Here is a 26576-nt window from a genome sequence, read left to right on the forward strand (position 1 = left end):
ATTATTCCTCCTCAAGGGCACTGTTTCCTGGTCTGGATCTCCTGTGCACGTTTTCTCTTCCTTAAAGGAAGCAAATAGACCTTGCTGTTATGGAGAGCTGTGTGTGTAGCTCTTCTACATGTTGTGCTTAGAAGTCACATGCTTATCAGAGCACTTTGCTCATCCTGCTTCCTGTAGTCTGCTCCCTAGCATTCTTGTTTCTGTTTTCAGCACTTTTAGGAATTCTGAGCTGCTGCTGCTGCTTCAGGTCCTTTAGCACATGCACTAAAGCACCAGCAGATTAATAYGTGGCTGTGTAACATTGCAACATTATGCACTAACTAAGGAGGCTGCCTGCCTCTGCATGAATCTCATGTTACAATATGTCTGAGACCAGACTGAGGAAAATTCAGAAGTTTGTAATTGGCCTAAGGTGGTCCTGGCTCTGGCCTGGCCATGCTGCCATACCGGGTATTGGATGCTTTGGCAAGAAGAAGGTTCAACTATGTAGTATTCAAAGAAAAGATGAAAACACTGTGTTTAAAACCTTCAGGTAAATAAATGGCAACCAGAGACCTTGACCGGAGAGGGCAAGAAATAGTAACAGGCAGAAAGCAACTGGCAGAAAAGCTTGTAGACAGATCTCCCTTGAATTGGCATGAACTTATTCACCCTGTAAGTAAACCAAATTAGATCTGGTAGGATAAGGTTATACCAGATTGGTGATTTGAACTGCACAGTCTTTATAGTGATGATTTAATGTTTGCACTGTGAAACCAGCAGTTCCTTTTCAWTAGTCCTCAGAGATCTGCATTCAGTGTTGACTGTGTCTGGGGTCTGTTGACACTATCTGTAACCTCTTCATGTTTCCCTTTCTCTTCTGAATCGATGAAATTATCGTCTTGAGGAAAGTGGGGCTGGGAAAACAGAAACCTAGATATAGGTCAAATGGGGACAAGGGAAACCCAGAAGAGATTTAGGGAGTGTTTCTTTGACTATCTTCACTCACAATAGAATCATATGCTTGGATTACCCTGACCTCTAAAAATCTATTAAAAAAAAAAAAAAAAAAAAGATTCTTCAGCTTACCATCTTAAAAGATTTCCTGAAAGAATAATGTAGTTTATTTGTTTAAAATCAAAATTTTAATAATGCGATTTAGATAATGAGAGCTGCCTGAGTTGCCTTGGTAACTCACWGCCTCAGAAGTCTTAGCATAGCTTTAAAACTGGAAAAAAAAATAAAAAAAGTAACAATCACTATGCAGAGAAATGTCCATATTTKAAAAAGTGACAGAACTTGCAGAGATCTGTATTTTTGTCTTGTCAAATTGCAGCAGAAATTGTTTTACTAAAGTAGACCATTAAAATCTGTTGTGATAGAGCTCGCCCAGCTCACATGAAACAAGAGTTTTTTTTCTCTTTCAGAAAAAGGCATCTATAGCCCTAATTAGAACAAAACATACAGCAAAAATATGATGTCATTTGGTTACTATATAAAGGACTGATCATTACATATTTACGTTTGTTGTATGAATGAAAACCTCGTATTTCTGTTCCGTCAATCAGGTGCAAAGGAATGTCACTGGTTCTACTGTATTTCCTTTCTCCTGGGAGGAGCCCTGGGTGTTCAAAGCGCAGGAATTGACTCTGCCATTTTTTGTAGAGCATTAAATCTCTTTGTTGGTGATGACCAGATATGTTCTGGTGTAGCAGTGTTGCAGGAGCACCTACCCCAGGAAAGTTTGTTTGCATGGTTCCCCCCAAAGATTTTTTCTTCTTTTTTTTCCTTCTTTTTCCCAGATGATGGATTGTTAGGAAGACAGGCTGAAACACAAAGCTTTTACAGAGCTTTCTCTGGCTTCCAGAGAAACTTAGCAATTCAGAATGTTAGGAACCTGAGTTTTTCAAAACATGTGTTTCTCTACTCYTGTCCTGTAAATAATCATATATGAAGAACAGGCTGTTATGAGGTTGTGGGGTGAGGCCTTAAACTTTTTAAAAAGACTTATTTCTCTCAGATTGCACTATAAAGAGTTTGCTGGATAACGGCAGGCTTGGGCTTCTGAAAAATGAAACTATGCGTAAGAATAGAATAATGTAATTAAATCCAAGTTCTTGCTTTAAATTACAGAGTTGTACAATTGCAGCAGTGGCAATTTTGTTTCTGTTCTCAGCATTCTTTTCTCAGTGTTAGAAGATGAGGAAACGATAGAAAATATAAAATTCTTCACTTGAATAGAGTGTAGAGACAAGACAATGGAGGAAAAAGTCTTCCTTCTTAATGTCATGGAAATAAGGTATACCAGTTGACAATCAAATCTTGGTGATTGCACAAGTCTCAACCAATTCACAAAACTGTGAATCTGATACACTATTTAGAGTTTCTGTGCATGGCCTGACGTTATGGTAAAAATAGCCTGATTTTTCTACTGCTCTTTAGGAAGGACTTGAATCAACATACCTAATCAATTTGAGGTATTTATAGGTATTAGCCAAGGAAGTCTGGTATCTGTGAAATGCTAAAAGCTGTGTGAATGCAAGGAATCAGGCCTGGTAATCARGTCTTCTTGACTTCTTGTGTTGGGGTCTCTCTCTAGCACAGAAACAAAAAAATGCATATGTTAAATAAGGAACTATGYAGGGTTTAGGTTGAATAGTGCTTGTATGTATTGCAATGCAGTCACAAAATTACTGCTAGAACTCAGTGCACACTGAATGTGTCTCCTGAAATGAAAATGATGCATACACAAGTGTCCAATTACTCTTTTTTTTCCCCTCTAGTAGGAAAGAATGCATGCTATACAATAGCAGAAGTCAATTATTATGATCTTCTATTTATTCATATCTTGCTCAATCAGCTAGCAGCACATAGAATTAGTATAAGTATTCATACATTAATAAMAAGAGAGACATTCTAATATATCTGTAGCTTCACTTCTGCAGAAAAGATGATAACTTTTGAATCAGGAATTAATCTGATATAATTTGATTGCTTGGGACTCCTGTCAGTTCCTCCAATTGCTCAGCTGCTACTGCATATTTAAGGATTGCTTCCAGGGGCATGTCCATTATTCAGCTTGTGGGTTTCTGCATGGTTTTGGTTGCTCTGGCTTTCAGCTGTCTGTCACTGCAAGAGCTGTATGAAATACAGATAACAAATTGCACATCTCAAAGTAGCTGCAAAGAATATCTGTTCTCAGTGCTGATGTAGCACTGAAATACAAACAATGAGTGTGTATTAGCAGAATGTTCTTTATGGGTTAAATTTATTTGTGGAGTAAAGTTAAATTCTCTTGCTCTTGCTCATATTGGGTAGATACTCCAAAAGAAAACTTCCCACTTTTGATAGTACTGTTCAGAGTGGACTTGAAACTTGAAATGAGGGGTGGTGTAAGATGTGGTGATTTTCACAGAGTGTTGTGAGTCGTAGTTATTTCATGTATAGATATAGGTTAAATCCTTTTGCGAGTTAAAGAGATGCTGAACTTACTCAATGTGTCCCAAGGGCTAATCATAACTCTGCAGCTTTAGCATCCTGAATCAAATCATATTACTTTACCATAGCATAATTTGTTGAGTTCATATCAATGTATTGGAATCAAAGTAATAATTTTGTTATACCATAGCACAAACGAAAATATATACTTGATAAATGATAGTACAAAATAGAACATTTGCCAGAAATACAGAGAAACCAGCAGGGAAACCGGTAATAACACAAACTACTAATCCTATTGCAGCTTCTGTTTCATTATCTTCTTGAATGCTGTGTATTAAAATTTCTGAAGAAAATTATGCTTTGTTGTGGTGGCTGTTGCTTTTCATAGATGTTTTCATAAGTGTAATAGGAACTGATAATTCTGTGTTTAGTCAGCATTAGATGCTAAATGTACTCATTTAATGAGTCATGTCAAATTTAAATGTATGATGAGGTGTATTTTCTTAGACTTACTTTACATTAATTCTGCATGTAAGTGAATTTCAAAGCATTATTGGTTCTTAGGAAAAAAAGTACTCATTTTTAAAGGCCTTTTTAACATTTTGAGTTTTCAAGCATAAACATTCTATTTGAGTGTCTAGCATTAAAACAAGTACTTCTTTTTGTTGAGGTGTTTTTTTTAATACCACTAATCTACCTTCAGCATTCCTAGGTAAAGGAATAAAACCATTAAAGCAAACTTTTGAAGGACTTGGTCTGGCAAGAAAGAACATGCATGACTTTACATACTCCTATTTGTGAGCCTGCTCATATGAATGAAGTTATACAGATGCCTTACTACTTTCACAGTGGGTCACACAGGCTGTTCTTTAATATTATTATTATGTAACAGGCTAAATGAAAATATAATATGTATGTGTAATGTGTGCATTAAAATTAACAGTGTCATGGATTAAGAGAGACATGGAGCTACTGGAGAGAGTCCRGTGTAGGGCTACAAAGATGAYCAGAGGGCTGGAGCACCTGCCCTRTGAGGAACGGCTGCGAGAGCTGGGCCTCTTCAGCCTGGRGAAGAGAAGACTGAGGGGGGATCTKATCAATGTGTACAAGTACCTGARGGGAGGGTGTCAAGGRGAYGGGGAMAAACTCTTTTCAGTGAGCTTGAAAACTTCCATGAAAACATGGAAGAGAAAACTCTCTTCCATGCRAAATGACTASAGGCAACAGGCACAAACTGARCCACAGGCAGTTCCACCTGAGYGTGAGGGGGAATTTCTTCCCTGTGAGAGTGACGGAGCACTGGCACAGGTTGCCCAGAGWGGTKGTGGAGTCTCCTTCTGTGGAGATATTCAAGGYCCACCTGGATGCAACCCTGTCTACCATGCTCTAGGTGACCCTTCTGAGCGGGGAGGTTGGACTAGATGATCTCCAGAGGTCCCTTCCAACTTGAACCATTCTGTGATTCTGTGCGTATAGGACTTTCCTAATTAGGAGCTAAATATGCTAAATCCCATGTGAGAGTTGCTAGCATGTTGCTGGGTTGCTACCAAAAGAACCTTAAAAAGGTTAACTTTTTAAGAGTTCTTTTCAGAAGTCGGTGGAAGACTTTGCCCAACACTTGTGACACAACATAAATCTGAACRCATCTTCTGCAGTGAAGTTTTTCTCATTTGTTTGCCCTAACAGTCTGTTTTAACTTTTTTATTATTATTATCAGATGGTAAAAAAGCCATGTTGTACAGTGATGGTAATCCCAGATAAAATCATAAATATTTGTTTGCCATTAGAGACAGTTACAGTTGTATACTTGTATGTGTCTATACAACTATATATTACGATTAYACTTGTGTTGGTTCATCTTGATTTAAAGAAGGATGAAATCAATCAAAATAATACCATGTCAGTGGCAATACATGTCAAGTCTAAAATAACATCTCCAATAAAGATTTCCAAATACAAATAATATTACCAGTTATTTTTACCAGATAGTGCTAGACTTGGAGTCCCTTCATTTTCTAATTGTACCGCTTCCATGCTGTGAACTAATGATTACTTATATTGGCATCAATTTATTTGCTGCAACCCATTTTGTTTGTTTGAATCACMTATCTTATCAAGCTATTTTTCAGTTGTTACAATAATGTCCGATAATGAATAGGGGGCTGCTTAAAATATGAATGTTATTCATTCAGGGCATTTTAYACGTTGTAAGACATATTTGCTGTATTTATTTATTTATTTCTATTTTTTTACAGATTAAACTCCTAAGAGTCTGAGCAAGTCAGAGATCCATCTCTAGTTGCTATAGGTGCATATCTGCACCTCTATGGGGAGAAGATAAAGGTAACCACAGATGTATTTTAAAATACGTAYATTTAAAAGGTATATATTAGAATTAGAATCTTTATGTGAAATCAGAGCTGTCATTCCTCTCACTTGGTCTRAACTATCAAATAAGTGAAATTAAAGGTGAAGTCAAAGTCATGTTGTATGACTTTTTTTTTTTTTTGTTTTAATCAGAATAGTCTGACTAGCAGCTCCTGTGACAGTTATGACTGGACACAGAGTGGTTTATTTACTTTTCTTTTTCTTTCTTTTTCTTTTTCTTTTTCTTTTTCTTTTTCTTTTTCTTTTTCTTTTTCTTTTTCTTTTTCTTTTTCTTTTTCTTTTTCTTNTTTTTTTTTTTTTTTTTGAGATGTGGCCTTCTCAGAGAATGGAGATAAAAAAAAATTATTCCTGGCTCTGCATGAAGCCAGAAGCTGTCAAACTATCCTAACGTAACTGAAGGCCTTGACACTAAGGTGTGTGAATACTCAGTGTATCAGTTGGTTTCTGGCCCTGGGAAATGCCAAGACTGGAGAGCAGACCATGAAAGTGCCCCARGGATGACATCTGACCCATAGCAAAGGCATGGCTAGACTGTCATAATTTACTGGCCTGTATGTCTGCTCTGTGACTTAAAGTAAGTGTCACAGTTTGATAAGTAAGTAAAATGTGGCTTTTATTCAGCAGTCTTTGTTGCTGTTGTGTTTTTCTTTCTTTTAAGGTTGGCATAAGAAATCAAGTTAGAGGTAGAAAGGGAATGAGCAGTAAGCATTTACAAAAGATGATGTTAAGGCTGCAAAGCTAAGGGTGAAAGCGCTAGGGAAATGAAAAGTTACTGGGACTCTATGCAACCTGAAGTTGGACCCTGGTTTACAGGACTGCAGCTTTGACATTTAYCAAGAACATTTTGCCATCTGATTCTGTATAGCTGAAAGGGAGGACTGTCTATTGCATCTGTTTCAGGYCTGTAAAAGTTATTAAATCATTCAGTCCCAATTTTCTTGTTTAACTTCCATAATGATACTTAGGAGACAAGTAATTCTTGTTTTCTGTGCTTGGTAAGTCAGTTTTTATGGTTGTCAAGACCTTGGAAGCAAAAGGGAAGGTGAGTTTAGTATTTAAGTGTCACTTCTATATCTTCATGTGTATTTAGGGCTGCCAGTGACATCTAGATTTGGTTATTGAATAGGAGTTTTTGTGTGCAAAGGTTGARGATTACTTACAAGTTGGATGTTCATGTGGAAACTGTTCTATGGTACAGAACAGTACTACGTGTTTTCTGAAGAGTGCACATTACTGCCTGTGGGGATGATGYGGAATATCTTTACATGTACGTGTCCTGTTTTTGGCTATGAGTCTGCAGAATGTGTTTGCACAGAGATTCCTGTCTGGCCCTGTTTGAAGGGACCATTCCCTTAATGAAGGTAGACGACTGYACTGGAGCCTGAAGATTCAAATTTGATGTTGAGAGGATGAAGGGGACCAGTTGCTAATGCTTAATGTTGCTTAGATGCCCTTGCTGTGTACTTACTGTAAGGGTTCCAACAAAGGTCACTTTAAATTGAGTGTGTACTCAGACAAAATGGACTCTCTGATTAGATGGAATATAGTTTTTATTTAACTCCTTTAGAGCTTCCAGCCTATGACAGGGAAAACAGAATGTATTCAGTAAAACAGCTAATACTGCAAATTGCCTAGGAGCTTAGAGGCATCACAACACTTGCTAGAAGGAAAGAACAATCACTTAACTGTTCACACTGTTTTAAAAGAGCTGTCCATAAGCAAAGAAAATCATGATTTCCTAGTAGCATGTGCAGATCACATAAATTCATTGTTTTGCTTCCTTTAGTACCAAAAAATGTTGGTGTCTCAGTTGAAACAACTATTGTAGGATCATTACTGTGTGTAGAGTACTTACGTTTACTAGGAATTTGGATATTTTGATTTAGAACAAATCGAAGTTACAGGAAATAGTGGTAGAAATCCCTTTCACTGTCCTGAACAATTAATACTGCTGTTGCTCTGCTTGTACACAATGGAATTTATCTTCCARCTCTTGTGATTACTCATTGGAAAGTGTAGTCAGGAACAGAAACAACTTTTTCTCAGAAACTTTCCCCCATTTTCTCCCCTTCCCCCTCCTTTTCCTGGTATAATCTAAAGAAATTTCAGACCGAAATGTTGGTTTCTGCTCTGCTGGGGTGGGGGGAGGAATTACAACCTCTTTCTGTTGGTCCGTGCAGAGATGTTTTAGTGGTACATCTTAGAAACAAACTTCAGTGTATTGTATGAGTGTGGCAGTAACTTGAATTTCTACTGTGAAGCATTTAACTATTTCATAGATGTGTTTTACACTTAGCCTAAGGCAAACAGCAGCATTTAACCTTTGAGCTCAAGTGCAATACCATCTGGAACAGTTGCAGTGTTATTGGGTAGGTAGGAAGGAGGTATCCTGGTAGGTTAGAGCATCCAGAGGTGTGTTTAGTCCTGTGGTATCACTGGTCTCCATTCTAGTTTTCTGTATTACATATGGTCAGATCCTCTGTGTTTTATGGGACTTGTCCAAGAGTATCTGAGGGCAAATAAACTGCTTTTCTTAAAACCCAGTTAGGTCAAGCTGTGGTACAACCTAGTTCAAACATAAGGATGTTTCCTCTGTGAGTAAGCACAGTTGTGAAACAGTTGCCAACTTGTGAAGATAAAGACTCAGTCAATGAGACAGTTTCAACTCCCACTGGTACTGCTGCCCTGGATGATTGCCTAGTCTTCCTGCTATGATCCAGATTTGCGTTTGGGGATGCCCTCATTTGCATATTATTGAGTCGATGAGCTTAGCGGCTTTAAAACCTCTAATGCTTGCTGCAGCCCTGCTTTGGTACTAACACGTTACTTTGTTTGGGGAGGTTGTTTTATGCAAACGGCRGGGGGAACAAACTGCCTCCAGTTTGTAATTCAGAGTGACGCCCACGGTTAGCCGGGGGAGTGTGGAAGCACAGCCCTGCCTGGGCATCTCCGCCTGCCAGAGGACTGGCTCCACCATCGCCGCGTCCCTTCGGGGGACAAAGCGCAATCCTCCTTCCCTGCGACAGAGCAGCCAGCTTGCTGCCCGGTTTGCAGAGAGGCGTGCAGGGATTAGCTTCTGTACTCCCTTCAGGCCACGTAGCCGCATGAGAAAGCTGCTTAAATTGTGCATGGGTGCACTCCCGTGCTAGTGACAGCCTGGTCTTCAATTTGCATACGTTTGTTTGCGTGGGGCAAAAAAGCAAAATCACTGGAGAAGTCCTGAATTTTGGGGAAGGGAATTGTGCTATATTGTCTTTTTTTTTTCCTAGCTAATCAAAAATGTCCAGACACATTGGTTGAAATTGATATTCAAAATGTATTCTGATTCTGAATATCAGTTACTGGTAACTGAGGTAGCAGCTGATTTTTATAGCTRAAGTCACTACAGATTAACTACTACAAAGATCATGATGAAAGATTATTAAGTACAAAGTTAGAAATGGTGGAGTTGAAATAGTAGGTTAATAGCAGGAAGCAGAAATCAATATACATTAAAATATTATGCTATATGTGCCAGACAGCTCTTCACCCTATAGGAGGAGGTGAACAGCATTGCTTGGCTAACATGTTACCATATTGCAGAGTTGCTATGGCAATATCAAACCAATGAATAAACCACATCACAGAGACAGGGAGGTGAGTAAGTGTGAAATTGATTCAGTTGAACAGAGGAATATGTGGGAGCCAAATTTGTCAGGATAAAATTTCTGGTAGGAATATCTATTTCTTTCTACACTTTCAATATTTTATTAGAATGRTATTTTTTTAAATGAATTCCTATAATAGTAGTGGAGGTATTTTTTTCCAACATAAACTATGTATTCTTCAACGGATGTTATKTCTGTATTTCAACACATATAAAGCRTTTAAGAAATGTGTTCATGCAYAATGATTATAGCTAGACATGACTTTTGTAAAGAAAAAATATATATTATTTTTAAAGAAAYAAAAAGAATTGATAGTAAAAGAATATTCAGGTAAAATAAAGTAACTCGTATATGAGTTCTGTTATCAGTTGGATGCTAATATTGTAGAAGTTGTATTTGAAAGCGTGTTTTCAAGTACATCATGATTAAACTTGTTCTTTATATGTGAATGTGAAGTATTAGTGACATAATCCRCACAAATTTMCAGAGCTGCTAYGTATTTTGAATTATATGGCACRCTGRTATAACAAAAGGCAGATATCTGTGTTTATAGATTGATTGTACAAATATTGATCATGCTTCATTGCACTATTTAGCGATCTTTGTATTTGCAATGTCTCAATGATAAAATCTTTTTTTCYGGTTATTTTAAAACATCCTGTGAAAGGAATAATTGTAAGGAAATGTACTATTAGCAGTGCATTTCTGTTATGTACAGAAAATGAAATATATTATTGGGCATATTTTTATTTAGAATTTCTGTTTCACTAATTCATCGCCATTCAGGCAGACCATCAAATAATGATAAAAATTTTAGTCTTGAGAGAAGTCCTGTTGCAGAGTACTAGAAGGGCAGTTTATTGTATGCAAGTTATAAATGTTCGAAATTGATACTTGTTTGTGTAAGGTGTAATGAAATCTATTTCTGGAGAGTTTTTTTTTGACTATCTGGTAATTTTGGGCAGGAGCTGTTCTTCTGTCCGGTTCAGTGCTATAATTCTTTTACTTTTGATTTATTCCARATCTAGTGTTAATTTATAGCTTAAAAATGTGACAGTGTACATGTCCTTCTCTGTTCATCTTCAGTTTCCTCTATGAGTATATTCTTATGTCCATGCTATTTTTATCTTAAAATTCCTGAAGAAAAATATGTGTGATAATAGCACTAAATTAAACAACGTTAAACTAAATATTATTTTAATTCTTAAAATACCAGAATGGCCTATCAAGTACAGCCAATGAAATGAAGAATGCAATTTAATTTAAATATTGCTGTTCTACTGCTTTGATTTCCTCAGTTCAGGTCACAGAATTGTATAGCTCAGTTTGTTTTCGGAACAGAAACCAGTATTTGTTTGCATTTACCCTTTTGGCTCGGATTCCAGAGAGYAACGTTTGCCAGATTGCTGGCAAAGAAGTTGCTGACCGAAGCGTTTTACATTGGGGCAGAACGATAAGGCAAAGAAAAACACGGCGCAGATGCTGGCCGTGCCGTTATTCCCTCTGAAAGCTTCTTGTGATTTGAGGTGTTGAAAACAGAAGTGCAGTGACGCAGTAAYGTCTCCGAAGCGGGCAGTTGCGCGTTTTCCTGAGCTTTCCTGCAAACGTTAAGCGCTGACTAAATAAGGTTCCTAGACTACGTTTGTGTGACAGCAGGCAGCTGCGTCTCCAGGGACCGGTCATTTGTGRTGTTTTGAAATCTGAACGGAACCCCCAAATTAGTTGAGTAAACCCAGATAAATAGGAAGGTTAAACAGATGCAAAAAGAAATAGCGTGAGCCAGAAGCTAGTTTCTGCAGTAGACCACGTGTGCCTGACATGCGTTTCTTCGTTTGTCGCTGGCCATTTTGGTCGTACACAAAGTGACGCCGGCCCCGCGTCCTGGTGCTCAGTGGGCAGGAGGATAAGGCGTTGTAGGGACAGTCCTGCCCTGGAGGGAGCATGAAGCAGAGGCAAGGTTGCCACCCCAGCGCTTCTGGCCCGCCTGTGGCCCGGCCGCGCTGGCGTGCTCCTGCCAGGGCTGCCCGGAGCGCCGGCCAGGCTTCAGTGAGCTCAGCCGTGCGACTAAAATAAGTGGAAATATTATTTTTGAGGAAAGGTGCTTCTGGGAAGAGCTCAGTTTTCCACCTGCTGCTTGAGCTCTCTTGGTTTTGGTAATTCGTTATGGCAAACGTGCAGAATATTTGTTCTGTTCTGTTTCCTTTGAAAGCAAAGGAAAACCTATTCTGTTCCAGGTGGTGTCAGCTTGAAATAGTGCTTCTGAGCAGCTGTTAGTAGAGCTTGCTAAGTGGCCTGGTGTGCATCAAACTGCACAACCATTATGTCACTACAGACAGTGGTTCACTTTTGAAACACTCAGAAGCAGTTTTTAAAGTCAGAGTCCTTGGTCACACAGACGTTGCTGAAAGAAAAACGTGCTTTTAGGGCAGGGAAGAAAGAAGCATTTCTTTAGGAAGTCTCAGAAGAGGTGGGTTTCTTTCCTCAGCTGTCTTTATTGCTTCAGCTTCAGGTTGTCCCCCACCCCTCCCCGCCTATTTCGGTCTTTTAGCTCCTGTAAAATGAAATGAATTATGCTAGCTGGCCTGTCTTCCTCCAAGATGGCTTTCCATCCCCATCAGTGTGGGGGTGTATGTCAGACTAGTGTCACCCCCTCTTCCTGCCCTCTGAAGCACTTGGGGACTGTGGGCAGCAGTGCGTATTCAGCATTGTAGCACATACAAGTGCTGTCTGCAGAGAAGCGTGCTGTATGCATGGTCGGTGGCATTAGTACCCCCTTGCTGGCAGCTTTCATCTTTGCACTGCAGAACTTAGATACACGTCAACATTGTAATGTGTACAGAAACGAAAGGATGCAAGGTAGGAGGAGATTCATGGAAGCATCGCCTCTCGATAAGCACTGGGAGCTACACCATACTGCCCTGGAAATTATCTCTTCTCTGCACCTCTTCAGGTGTGCAATCCCCTGCTCTGTGTCACTTGCCTTCATACCAATCCTTCTGATAAAACTCTTGAAGACAAAAATCATGAGTGTGTGGAAACAACCAAGTAAATTTCTATTAGTATTCTTTTTTTGTATAGAACTCAGCTCTGGTGTCTTCTTGTGCCAGTCTTTCCCCTTGCTGACTCTCTGCGTTTGAGATGGGCTTYGTCTTTCCACACAGTATCTATGTGCCAGCCGGAGCACCACTGGGAACAGCAGGGAGTGCCCGGCTCCCTTTGCTTGCCTCTTCTGTAGCACCCRCTGCTCACCTCTGTCCAGGGGTAAAGGGCGTACCGCAAGCAGAGCATGATCAGCAGTAGTTCCTCTAAAAAGAATATTTTACACAATCAGCAAGGTTGGAAGGGATCTCTGGAGATCATGTAGTCCAACCTCCCAAGGATTTCCTTGTGCTGCTTCCACTGGGGCTTGAACCCAGGACCTTCAGCACATAAAGTGGATGTGATAACCACTACACAGTGGATGTGATAACCACTACACTATCCCTCTACCCCAAGGGCCAGGGTCTGCCCACACAGGGACTTCCACCACCCCCAGGACATTGCTGTCAGAGGGTGAGCCTGCACTTTCTGGACAGGAGCAATGCCTCCTGGTCCCTGCTGGGGAGGGGTGGAGATGGAGGAGAAAAGCCCTCCCTGGAGATGCTGGGGATTGAACCCAGGACCTCCTGCATGCGAAGCAGGCGCTCTTCCACTGAGCTACATCCCCTTACTTACAGAATAAATTGAAATATTTTTAAAGTCTTACAACTTCATTAGGTAGTCTTGCATGCTAGCAAAAAATTGGTCTGTGCATAAGGCGTCTTCATATTCTCTGAAGATCCTTGCTTATGTATGAGTAATTGTGTTGTATCTTCAGTAGTTGCTGTGCGTGTGTGTTTGTGTGTGTTTACATGAATGCGACTTTYATGAGTATGTGTGTGTGGAGAAGGGAAGTAAACACTGAATCTGACCATGAGAATTTTTTTTTCCTGGAAAAATACCATCTCAGCATTTGATCTCAATCTGTCAGCTTTCAGAATTACGAAAGTGTACTGTAATTTTGTATTTACCATTAGTCCCTTAGTTAGATGTTCTATTTTCTGTCTTCATGTGTCTTTTTTTTTAACTATTTCTTCCTGAGTTTTAGGTCATAGGTCTCTTACTAAGCTGTCTCTTCTGTCTCTCTCCTTTTTTTTTTTGTCTTTTTTCAATCTGATAGTCTGCTTCTGTGCATTTGATGTATAGTCTCTTATAATAACTGCCAGTTCTCTCATACTCCAAAATCCTTTAGGTTAGCTTCCCATGAGAGACTGCCTTGCTACTTCTTAAATTTCTGAAATCAATTATTCTTATTCTTTTCACATCTTCCTTTCTTGGAATCATGAATTCATCTCTTATTTTTGTACAAATTATCTTCTTTCAGATTCCCAACTAATTTTTTTACTATTAGAATGTGTCAAGAACAGCTTTGTGGAATCAAAAGAAAAGAAGATATTAGGAGGAAGGCTATTCAAGTTTTAATTCTAAATGCAAAATGAGGCCACGGATGAGAACTGTGTCAGTGCCCCAGTACCCATCGTTCTTTTTCTCAGAGCCATCTAGTCAGTTCTGGTCTGGTCAGGGCCATCCAGTGTGGTAAGTGGCGGAGGGCAGAAGTCAGAGGGAGTCTAGAAAAAGCTGAGAAACTTCCTGTGATTTTCTTTTTCTTTCTTTTTTTTTTTCTTCACTGGGGAACATGCTTTTGGCATCTTGTGAGCATTCTCGGGAGAGTCCTTAGTCAATAAAGTCCTTAATGTTTTCCTTTTGTAGTTGGTGCCAGTCTCTTTCCAGCCCGTCTGGGATGTCTGACTCCTCCTTCTTGAGCATAGAAGCTTCTTTTGCTCTTTCTCTGTAGGTTTCAAGATCATGAAGCTGTTCATTTGGTAAGACACTTACTGCAGCAGTGGCCGCCAGCTGGCATTTTTTCTTGTAMAGTTGCCAGTGGTTCCTATGGCCTAGCTTCAGTTCTCTTTGGGACAGCTGGTTCCCTCTACCATTTTTCTCTGCATCTGTTTGAGCACCATAAGTTTTTCAGACAAGCTGTGTTGCCTGCRGTTACTGTTTCCGTTTCTTGACGGACTGCATTAGGAGTTGATTTAATTAATTGATTTAACTGTATTCCAAAAGCTTCTCTGCCAGTATCTCCTGCTTACGTATATTAGTCGAATGTTTCTGCTGTATCGTTATCTTTTTGYTATAAAAAGAGTAAGTCGGAAGAGCAACTCATCTTATAGGTTAAATGGGGGAAATAAGAGCACAGAAAAAGCAGCAAGTTTGCCGCCTCCCTGGCAGTCTAGAGCTGGCTTGTGAGTGGAGAGGAACGGTGTCTCATAACAGGCCTCATTGTACGCTGCTGCGAAAAGGAACAAAGTGGTGGGATACCTAAGCTGCAGTTCTGGTAAGCGCAGATAGCTTTATCTCTGTTTACACTCCTRTTACCACGTGTCACAGGTGAAACCTCTGTCTGGTGGATGAAGCTACATGCTTGCTGTTTGTCAGACTTAGGCAAACATCAATGCATCAGCTTGTTTCACACTAATGATTTTCTTTACCTGCGTAGTGGTTGAGCTTAGAAATGCCAGATAGCGTTACCATGTCGTTGTTTACAACTCCTGGTACAAATATCCAATAAGAGATGGAAGCTTCCCCAGAGCTCATCTACGGAAAAGATGGGCAAAGGTTGGAGAAGGCCAGTAATTACTTGGATAAATAGCTCTGGATCAGACAATAGCCTACTGAATGAAATGCATAGTCACCTGAGCAGTTTTAATATGTTTCCAGGAAAGAGAAACCAACCTTACATTGGGTGAGGAACTACCCTATATTTAATGCTAAAGAGAACCAAAATTCAGAATTATTAATCTTGTAACTGGATCCCAATTTTGACACTACTTGATGGTTCCTATGGTCCATGGCACTTCATTTGCACCCTGCTGTCCTGGTTCCCTAGTTGTTGAGACCAGAAGACCTGTATGAGTTTGTTGCAGCTACTTCCTAGCCTTCTCTTTAAGAATCAGATGACCTGAAGACTATCAGCTCATCTGCTGCTAGTTCAGTCATTGAACTGCATTRGTGACAGCTAGGGTGGGTAAGTTCCCAAAGGAGAACTGATTTTCATATCAAGTACAGATATTTGTGGTATTTACTGATTAACCAGCCTTTTTTTTTCAGTCTGGTAGGGAACTTTGTATAGYATAAAGATGGAGAGATGGTCCCTAAAGGCTCAAAAACCCTTTTAGCCGMTGAATAAATTGGCCCCCAAATGCAGTGTTATGATAACCTTGCTTGATTGGTTTWAAAAAAACATAAAACAGATTTCATGGCTTTTGGAAGCATCAATTTATGTTTTTGCAATGTATAAATTGCAATAGTTAGCAGTGAAGATGAAGACTTAATTCTGGTCCACTTTTATGTAAACATTTGGAGCCTGGTTCTGGAGCTTTTATATCGGTGGGAACACCACAGTCTCCGTTACTACAGTTCAAGACTGSTGAGCATAGGATCCAGAAACTGTCTTTTCCAAGACTGCATCACGATCTAGGTGGAGAAGTCCTAGAAGGTGGTTTTGCAGGCCAGAAGTTAATGTTTGATCTCTATCTGGGTTGTACTCCAGCCTTCCTGGCTCTTCACTGAATTGTATGTTAAAGGATTGTGTATTTTCTTTGAATGACATGGAGAGATTACTTGTCATTAGAAAAAATTCTAGAGCACGTTTTACAAAAACAGGACGCTTCACTCTGATCCTGTATGAATTTCAACTCCTTTAATTATAGGCTAATTAAACTTTCTGTTATTTCCATTAACTATAGCAGACTTCATTCTCATTTTAAACTGCTGTGAGGTGTTGCCCTTGCTCATGAAACCCTACTATCTATGTTCAGTATCATTGCTTAGTTGAATCTCTTTCTTGTGAYAATAAAAATCTTGTAAGACTTGAAGACTTCCATGCAAATTAAATGTTCATATTTGAACAAAATTATTTCTGAGGTGACTGAGGATGTCATATATATCACTTATACATTGTACTATTTACAAAGGCTATCTCTACACTATGACTGTGAACATAGCTGTGTCAACTGAAAATTATTTTATCCAACAGAACAATAGTTCATTGCTTGTAGTGTGGGCCACAGATGAGAAGCTGTCCACACAGAATATGTATATACATCTTACAGAGACATGTAATAATAAGTACATCGCTATTTGATTTTAAGTGKGTTAGATAACTACCTAATTAGATTCTACCTACTACAGTTTTTGTGGTTTTCAGTAGAACTGCTAGTGTTATTTCCCTCTACCAGGGGAACTTTGGGCTTCTTTATTTCTGCAGTAACTTCTGAGCTTACAATTTATGGATGAGGTTTTATCCAAGTATACATGATTAAGTGAGCTGTAGATCTCTGGATATAAAATTTTACAGTGAATTTCTGACATTGACTGTGTCACTGTAGCATCTGGTATTGCAATTAGACCTTAGGTTGACTTGGATGTCCACAGATGTTCATTGCCATATGCACTTTACTACTGGAACAGGAAGTTATAGCTACTTTGAGCATTAAAATTCACTTCAAATATATTGTAATTCTTTCAGATACACTTGGATAGTATAGTCCATTCATTGTACGCTGAAATAGGATTTGAAAACCCAGAATCATATCATAAAGTTTATTAATGGAACTATTGTTGCTGCTGCTTTTAGAGCTGCACAAATTTTCCAGTTTCTGTTGGCGTTCTTCCCACCACTTTGCCCCCTGACCTTTGTTACTTAAGCTATGGATGAAGGAAAGAAGTTACTGTAACTATTGTGAAAGATATTTGGAATGGTGGTTGAGAAATCAAGAAGCTGAAGCACCTACTATGTAAGTCCACCAGTGTATCTGGAGCGAATGTCTCTCTGAGAAAGTGGCAAGACCACAGCAAAGTAGTTGCAGAGATAACTTCCCATTGAAATCATTCATTAGTGGTCTATAGTGATCTGGAGATATAGAAGCAATAAAGTTGCACTTTGAGATTTTTTTTATTGTTGAAGAAAAATATTATTTTATTCTGTAAAGTATTCTCTACACAGGTGTATTCTAGTGCATTCTTCTTTCTCCTTTGCTCCTTTATTTTCTTTTCTTAGGGACTTTGCGTTTATTTTCCTCTGCACAGATWATCTCTAGGTGTTATAAAAAATCAAGGAAAGGTGTTTAAAGGTAAAGAARGTGGACAATCTAGTTTTGAAGCTGAATATAGCTTAGCAGAATATAGAACAAACAATCCTTTTTTTTTAATAAACAAAGCAAAACCAATTTTTCTCTGTAAAGATAGAATGGCAAAACTCTCAGGAGACGCTGTCTCCATCTTCCCTCTCCTTCCACTAAAGAAACTGTGCACCAAACCTCCCAGGTCCTACATCCTGGAAGACCTAGTTTAATTGGAAACTTAAGTCAGAACTGAATAAAAAATAAGATATTAATCACATTTCCCTACAGCCTTTCCTCTAACCCTAAAGACAGTAAGATTGTACCTTATTATATTGAGAGAATTAATACTTCTCTCTTTCACAGAGATGCTGTCAGGAGAAATCTGTTGAGGTTTAGAAGTATAGGCTGGCAGCCTGCCCTCTGAGCTCAAGAAGGCRTGGCACCATGCCCAGACCCTTTTCTCAGGGCTACAACTTTTTCTTTCTCATGGCTGTTGAAAACCAGTCGATACTTTCTCCTAAACTCTATGGTTTTCTATTTTGCTCGTTTTCAACACAAAATTCTCTCCTACTCCTCATTTTCACCTTTCCTCCTATAGCCAATGCATCTTAGCATCTTAACCTTCTTACATAGACCAACTTCCTTAATTCAGCCCAGCTTTTTGATGGCTTTTCTTTGAGTACTGATCTCAGAGTACTATTTGATGTGCCTCAGGGAGGGGTAGCTAAACCTCTGGTACTTGCTGGAACTTGGGCCCAACTCTCCTTATAAGGATAACCACYCTGTAAATTTAAATCATTGGATGCTTTGGTAATATGTGCTGTATAAACACTTTGAATCAGATTTTTTGAAGTGTTCTGTTTGCCATAAAGTGATTGGATTGTCAAAAGTTTTCATCACTTTGCAGACTGACCTTTCAAAAACATCACCTTTTGACACTATCAGAAGGAATGAAGCTTTCTTGAAATCCTATCACTGATAAAGAAAAAGAATTAACAGCAAACAAGGAAGGGGCACTGAGTAGTAGGGGATGAAAGGAGAACATGATCCTATTGAGGCTGGTGTTTTAGAATGATCCAAAATTAATACTTAGCTAATGTGACGGACAATTAGAATATACAACTTTTAAAATGAAATGAATAAAAGTAAAGAAGTTATATTTAAAAAGGAAACACTGAAAACAATTTCACACACATATGCACAYGAAGTTATGCCCTGTTATTGAAAAGGGAAGATATGCAGAAAGGTGATGTAAGATAATAAAAGATCTATTAAAGACGTTAGGTCTGCATAACCAAGATCTGCYTGGTTGAGGCTATCAGTCTAGTCTGTTCTTTGGAATACTTGATTTTGGGGGGTTGTTTGAATGTTGTATTACAATTCCAGACAGAACATGAAGGCAGGTGGCACTGCAGTATCTTCTTTGCCAACATTAAAGATAAGAAAATGCTTCAGGTATCACATTTTCATTTGTGTTAATTCATCTGACAAGAGARACTAGAGCTAAAGCAAACAGATCACAATCCTGTTTATAGAGTATTACAAACAAGAAGTATCACAAAAAATCTGCTGAAGTATCTCATGCATGTCATCTTGGGAGCATTCAACATGAGTACTGACAKGGCTGCACTAGCAAAGGTCCTGAAGTCATCATGAACAATTCCCTGAGATCATTAACTTAATTTGTATCAGCAGCCAAAAAAGCTGTCAAAATGTTGGATATCATCAGGAAAACTATTGAGAATAAGRCAGAGTATCTGCTCTGTATTTTACTGCTGTATACAGCTTTTGTATGCCTAGGTCTTTAGAGCTGCGTGCAGGTCTGGTTTCCACACCTCAAGAGGGAAGCAAGGAAACAGAGTGACCACTAAAATGATGGAGAGGGATGAAGCTGATTCCTTTGAAGACTGAGATGGCAGGGATGGTTTCTTTTGGGAAAGAGAAGTMTGAAGGGATGTGACAGTGAAAATCATAAGGATGGAGCTGTTATTCTTGTCATACTAGCATTAGAAGATACTCAGAATGTGGAGGAGATTGGCTTAAAACGGATGAAAGGACTTTTTAGCAGAATTAAAATCATAGATTTTTTTTTTTAACTGTAAGAGGTTATAAATGCAGATACTATAAAAAAAAAAAAGATGAATCAATGGATAGGGGGCTCATAGACAGATACTAAAGGAAGTAGTCAAAAGTATGCTTTCCATCCTTAATTCCATGATGGTCAATGCAGGGGAATCTTAGGGAAATAAACTGACAGGGAGGCCCAGCTCATGTTCTTTCCCTAATTAGCACCTCTGATTGCCAGTGCTAGAGACAAAATGTTGAACTATGTGTTTCAGCAGTCTGAATCATTAGGACTTTCTTTGGTGTTCACTCCTCTGGGTTTTCTGATAAGCTTATTTGGATGGATAGAAGGGCTAAAACTTAAATACTGCTCATAGTCCTCTAAAAGTCCTGAAAATGTGTAACGAGTATGATACRACAAAAAAATCTGCCTCTTGACTTCCTAAGAAGCTGCCAAGCTCAGTTCTAGATGTTTCTTATAGTGCTAACCTGCTTCAGCAACAGATGAGAGAGGCTGTGTAAATTCAGAACTTTCCAGTCACTGCAGAGGACTAACATTTGTTACAGGCGTTTGGGAAGCCTTCTCAAGCCTCATGAATCTGCTTGTGTTCCCACGTTTGATGTTCTGAACATCCTAAGGATATCTCCGCCTAAGATTTATTTGCCTCACAGTTTTTACTGGCTTGTCAAAACAAATCATGTACAACTAGTCTAATGCTTGAATAAAATAGCCATTGCCTTCTTTAGAAAAAAAAAGTGTCYTTTCTCTTAAAAAATGAATTGTCACTGAATTCACTCCTAACACTGAAAGCCTTGAATACCCATAGAATCATAGAATTGGTAAGGTTGGAAGGCCTCTGGAGATCATCTAGTCCAGCCCTCAAACGAGTAGCCCATATGGGAATTGAACCCACGACCTTGGCATTATAAGCACCACACTCTAACCAATTGCTGTAGTTTAATGAGACACCATCAACTGAAACAACTTAGTCTATTTKTAGGACTTCCAAATGCAAAGTAAAATGCAGCTTAAGTCAAAGGAAAGGCTAAAATCGTGCACATATTGTAAGCTACATTATAGATTATGAGTTATAGTGACTTATTTTTTACTTATTTTCTTCACATGTTCATACCAGAAAATTCTAGACCTTTGGCCAATCTAAAACTGCTTAAAAGATAAATTGGTTTGGGTTTTCTTTCTTCTAGGCACTAAAGGCAGATACCTGTTTTTTCTAATGAACTACTGTAGAGCAATTCACGCTATTGACCATGTGATGTCTTTTAAAATCATTTCTATGAGAGTATTGGGGTTTAAATAAATTCTTAGTTAATGGTTAACATTCCTCCCTGGAGGGAAATACAGAGTGAAGAGCAGTAAAGTCCTTCAGCTGTGGAATTACTTAAGTATTGTTGCCTAACAGATCCTTTACAGCAGTCAGCTGACAGCCTGAATTTCAGCAACACTAAACAAAGGTCCTTTTCYCCTGTAGGATTATGACACTGTCATTAACTTGATTAATCAGTGATATTACTGATAAAAATAAGTTCATGAATGGAGAACGGTTCATTGAAATTACATGTACAGATGTTTTAAGTGAACAAAAGAAAAGCTTTTGCAGCATTTTCTTTCATGATATATTCTGTCATGTGAAAGACGTATCTACAGAAATGGGACCCAGTAGGGAAGACTGAAGTGCATACCTTCGTTCAGATAAGCTACTGCCAATGTCTCAGACCAGYGTCTACCCCCTCTCTAGTTCTGCTAGACTTCTGCAACCATGTTAGGATTTTGATGCTAAAGTTGCTTCTTAATTTGGACTCGGGATCTCCCAGTAGCTGCTTGACCTGTAGGATGAGTGTAGCTATGTAGGGATTTGAGAGCCGTCACAAACTGAGGATGAGAAGAGCATTGCCAGCAGGTGGAGGGAGGTGATCCTGCCCCTCTACTCAGCCCTGGGGAGGCCTCATCTCGAGTCCTGTGTCCAGTTCTGGGCTCCCCAACACAAGAGAGACATGGAGCTACTGGAGAGAGTCCAGCGTAGGGCTACAAAGATGACCAGAGGGCTGGAGCACCTGCCCTATGAGGAACGGCTGCGAGAGCTGGGCCTCTTCAGCCTGGGGAAGAGAAGACTGAGGGGGGATCTCATCAATGTGTACAGGTACCTTAAGGGAGGGTGTCAAGGGGACAGGGACAAACTCTTTTCAGTTGTCCTGTGTGACAGGACAAGAGGCAATGGGCAGAAATTGAAGCACAGGAAGTTCTGCCTGAAGGTGAGGGGGAATTTCTTCCCTGTGAGAGTGACGGAGCACTGGCACAGGTTGCSCAGAGAGGTTGTGGAGTCTCCTTCTCTGGAGATCTTCAAGGCCTGCCTGGATGCAACCCTGTCTACCATGCTCTAGGCAACCCTGCTGAGCAGGGGGGCTGGACTAGATGATCTCCAGAGGTCCCTTCCAACCTTACTGATTCTGTGATTCTATGATTATCTTTTTCAAACCATGTCTGCAARCACCTGTAGATGCAGAGTTCAGTCAAGAACTAACCTTTCTTCCTCTTTCTGCTCTTGCTTGAAAAGCAGTAGACTGTTAAGACTACTTGTGATTGTTTTCTTTTCATCACTAGGGCACTTTCCTTATTACTACCTCCTTTATATATTCCTCTTGCAGGCATAGCATAAGATCTGTTACAACATTATAGTTGTATGTAATATCTGCATATTTTCCCAATGTGGTCATTGCGAGTCTATTGAGACCTAGTTTTTACTTTCCAGATTTTATGAAAGACAATAAATATTTTTTAAAAAACCTAAATAAATATCAATTTTACTTGTGGGATGTAAAATTGTAATTCTATTCTGCACAATTTTCATTTTGCTTGCTCTTTTGGGACCCATTTCTAGATATTAACAATTCACTTGGGTTGCATACATAGTGAAAGAATAAAATCTCTATTATCCACTATATAATCTCACTGCTTAGTGYTCTTTCTTTTTAACTTTGTCTGCCTCCTTTCAACCATGTGCAAACAGAACTAATTTTGATGCTGAGACTATTCACTTACTGCATTACTTATCCAATGTTATCTCGTTACAGAAAGACTAATGGCATGTAAGGTTTTTTCTTTTGCTTGTTTCAATGAATATTGGCACAGTGTGATACTTCTTTAACTTTCCTGTGTCTTAYATTGATCAATAAATTACTGTTGCTGTAGAAAATTGGAACTCTCATTCCTGATTTGAAAGGGGATATTCCTTTACATTTTTTWAAATTATATTTCTTTCTGTGTCTGTTTGATTTTTTAAAAACATTAAAAATGACAAAATACAAGAAACTCAAAGGTGTGCAAACTGAAAGCATGAAATRTGCATGTGAAAGAAGACTGAGAATTAACTAAACTGTCACCTAAGAGCAGTCCACTTCTGAACAGGGATGTTCCCATCCTGAAACAAGAAGGCATAGTTAGTACATCACAGTGATCTATGAGCTCAGTGCTGGTAAGAAACTGAGAGAAGGAGAGTTTCTTCAAAGCAGTAAACCACTGTGTTCAGTAAAGGTTGAATAAGTATAATCGAGGTTAAAATACGGCTCATCCAAGTATTATCATGAGTATTTTTCATCAAAGTCTGCTTCCAGTTATACTCATATTTCATAGCTGTGTGCGTATCTTATCTGCGAGGAGGAGCTCCTGTTGTGTCCAGGCTGTGAGTTTGTAAGAAGACTGATATTCATGAGGATGTGAGACTTGCCTACTGTCATTTATGACTCCATCTCTTGGTTCTGGTTTTGCCCCCTCACACTGAATGGACTTTCCCACCAAACAAGTTTTCCAAGCTTAGGTGAAGCCAGTGGCCAAAGGAAGTTCGGCAGCTCATYGTTCCAGGTCTTGGTCTTCGCGATCCCGGTAAACACAGGCTGTGCACAGCCTGAAGCATCCGCTGCGTATGTGCACCCGCCAGCAAAAGCAGATGGTGGCTGGCAGCTAATCYAGCTCACAGCCTGAAGTTTCCGCTGTGCATGTGCTTCGCTCCAGCCCTTGTGCCACGGTTCTTCTCTTTGCCTTTCACCTGCATAAAATCTATTTGCTTGTGTGTTCTGGAGGTGGATTTTTTTTTTCTTGAAAAGTAAGAGCTCTGCTACATGTGCAGGTTATGCAGTTTGAGTCATCACTTTCCTAGCTACACCAACCAGGGGACACTGCCAAAATGCCAGCTGAAAGGCACATAGCCAGGTGTTAGCCGAGCTCTGTCAAGATGGTCTAGATTAGTTCTGTGACTTTTACTCAAAGTCTTTTGAAAACAGCCTCACTTTGACAGGCTTGGATTAGAGGCCAGAAACCCCTGCAGTCAGGTTGGCAAAAGATTTCACAATGAAGATCTGGGAAAGCAGCAACCCCTTAAATCACTTGAAGCCAGAGGAGAAGCTGACCATACCCTAACATTCAAATAAAAGAAGCCAACAGACCAAATCCCACATTTTCCAAGCATATATTGTCCTAATGCAAATGGTGTCCATGCTGTTTTTCAACCTCTTAGTAATTTGTTATCTTTCAGTGCTGATACTTTAAAGGTAATAAAGAGTGGCTAATTTCCTTTAAACAGCTGTGTGTGCATCTGTGGTGCTGGACAAGTATGAAAGAATCAACTGCCTTGTCCTAGAGCAATTAGGTGAGCTGTACAGGTTCATTCATATTCATATTCATATTCATATTCATATTCATATTCATATTCATATAAGCTTTGGGAAAATAGTGCATGTTAGAAATGCATCTTTTATCAGATAATTTTTCTGCAAAATATAGAATCTTTACAGGAGCCAATACTATCTTGTAAATGTTAATTGCAGAGAAAAAAATACCCTTTCTTTATCTATCCTTTGTCTTTATGAAGGAGGAACTGTAAACATATTTAATGTCAATGATTTAGGCTCAAAAGAGGGCATTTTTGAAATTTGTGTGTTCATTGTTCTTTATCTTGTATTAACTTTACTGACTTTGAAGTCCATTATTGACTTCATATTGGGACACAATAACACTGTGGTATTGCGGGAGGGACAGTGAAGAATTTGTGAAAATGTTTTGGTTGTGTTTTTAAGACCTGATTCGGTAGCCCTAGAAATGAATATGAAATTCGTAAGTGATAAGTTTCAGTGCTTACAGGGTGGCCAGATCCTTACACTGTAATTTAGCACAGYGTGATCCTAATCACAGCATGGATGAATAATTTCTGTATCAAACAGAAGCCTTAAATTCTTAGAATTACAGTATAAAATTTCGTGCAAGTCAAATACTCTCTCTTGCTTCTTTTTCCTTCTGTCTTAAACCTCTCAAGATGTTCTTGCTTCAGTTATATCAACATGGGAATTTCTTCAATTAAATTCCTTTCATTCATTTTTGGGGGGAAGGAGAGGGAGGCAGGATGCTTTTAGTTTGACTTTCTAGTTTTTGTCCTGTTATTATTTTGAAATAAATGATGTTTGGAGACAAACAAGATTAGATGCAACATACATTTACYTCAGAATATGATCACCCTGACTCAAAGAATCCAAAGTACTTCACTCTGGAAAATCTTCCTGTTCTGAGAAGCATGTTATACATTTGTTGTTAAAGTATGCACTCATCATGGCACTTAAATTTCAAATCGTATATTCCTTGAGTTTGTCATCTTTATTGAGGTGAGAATTTCAGTTGAAAGCAGTTTTGAAGATTTATTAAATCTTTTTGATATAAATGTAATTTTATAAAGTTGTTTTGAAATTGAAAAGGGGATTAGATTAGAGTGAATAGTTGAATGGTCTCATACTATTTGATTTTTCAGGTGCACTGTACATTTCCTAGCTTTTCWTTGGCCTGTGTTTACTCGTATTTTACAAAACCATGAATATTTTGTGAGAAGAAAATATCARTATTAAAGATACTTAAATTTTTATTGGGACAGTTAAATATAWATATCCAATACATTTTGTATGTATGTCCACATGTATGTAAGAACTGCCATGGCAAATACCACATAAGACCTGCTAGACACTGGTTCTATCTCCAGCAATGGTCAGAAGCAGATACTTAAAAAGAGAATTAAAAAACAGGGCATGTGTATAGTGATGCTTTTTCTTTTCTAGAGCTGCATCCAGATCATAATATATAGATGCCTAAAAGCCATTGGTAGACATATTTCTTTAATGCATTTACTTCTACCCTCCATAAAATCCTACAGTGATAAGTTCCACAATTTAATTATGTGCCATGAAAAAATAMAATTTTGTTGTAAACTTCCTGCCCGATAATCCGTGGCACTGCTTGGTTTTTGTATTGTAATAAACAAGGAAGACTCTGTCTCTATTCACTGGGCTTTCCATATTTACAACATCTTTCCCAAATTAAAAAACTTATCGTATTTTATTCTATCTATTGTAGTCGTTGCATCCTTCTGACAATCTGTATCTTTCTTTTAATTTTGGTGGTTTTGGTTGGAGTGACCAGAACTTTGTATAGAATACAAGATGTGKGTGTATTCCGGTTATAGAGAGTATGTAATAATACAAAACGTAACATTAACGGAAGAGATAGAATTGTGTTATGATTTTGAAATCTGCTTGTATGCCTGAATCTGGACACATCTGMGACTAGACTTATGAAAGCATTCAGTAGTCCTGGATTTAATATTAGAGTTTGTGTCTATTTAAAAATCAATKAGAGTATTGCATTAGGTGTGTAATTCACGTTAGTCTTCCTATATTAGGTTTTTGAATGCATGTTTTAAAAACTAGCTTTMCCAAACATATAAAAGAGTAGTCAGGAAGAGTTTTCGTGGTTAAAAACTATATTCATTATGTTTTAGTCTAATGTTTTTCAGTCAGCATT

General features: G+C 38.7%; 1 protein-coding gene and 1 non-coding gene across 2 annotated transcripts in view; one reads left to right on the forward strand and one right to left on the reverse strand.

The window, feature by feature from the left end:
• The window catches only part of MYO16 (myosin XVI), a 384245-nt gene that overhangs the window by 24200 nt on the left and 333469 nt on the right, over window positions 1–26576 (forward strand). The window lies entirely within an intron of this gene.
• TRNAA-CGC (transfer RNA alanine (anticodon CGC)) lies at window positions 13090–13161 on the reverse strand. The gene has a single exon. It is a non-coding gene; the product is annotated as a tRNA-Ala (tRNA).

This window comes from Rhea americana, unplaced genomic scaffold (genome assembly GCF_003343005.1).
Source record: "Rhea americana isolate MKP2758 unplaced genomic scaffold, rheAme1 scaffold_52, whole genome shotgun sequence".
NCBI classification, from domain to species: Eukaryota; Metazoa; Chordata; class Aves; order Rheiformes; family Rheidae; genus Rhea; species Rhea americana.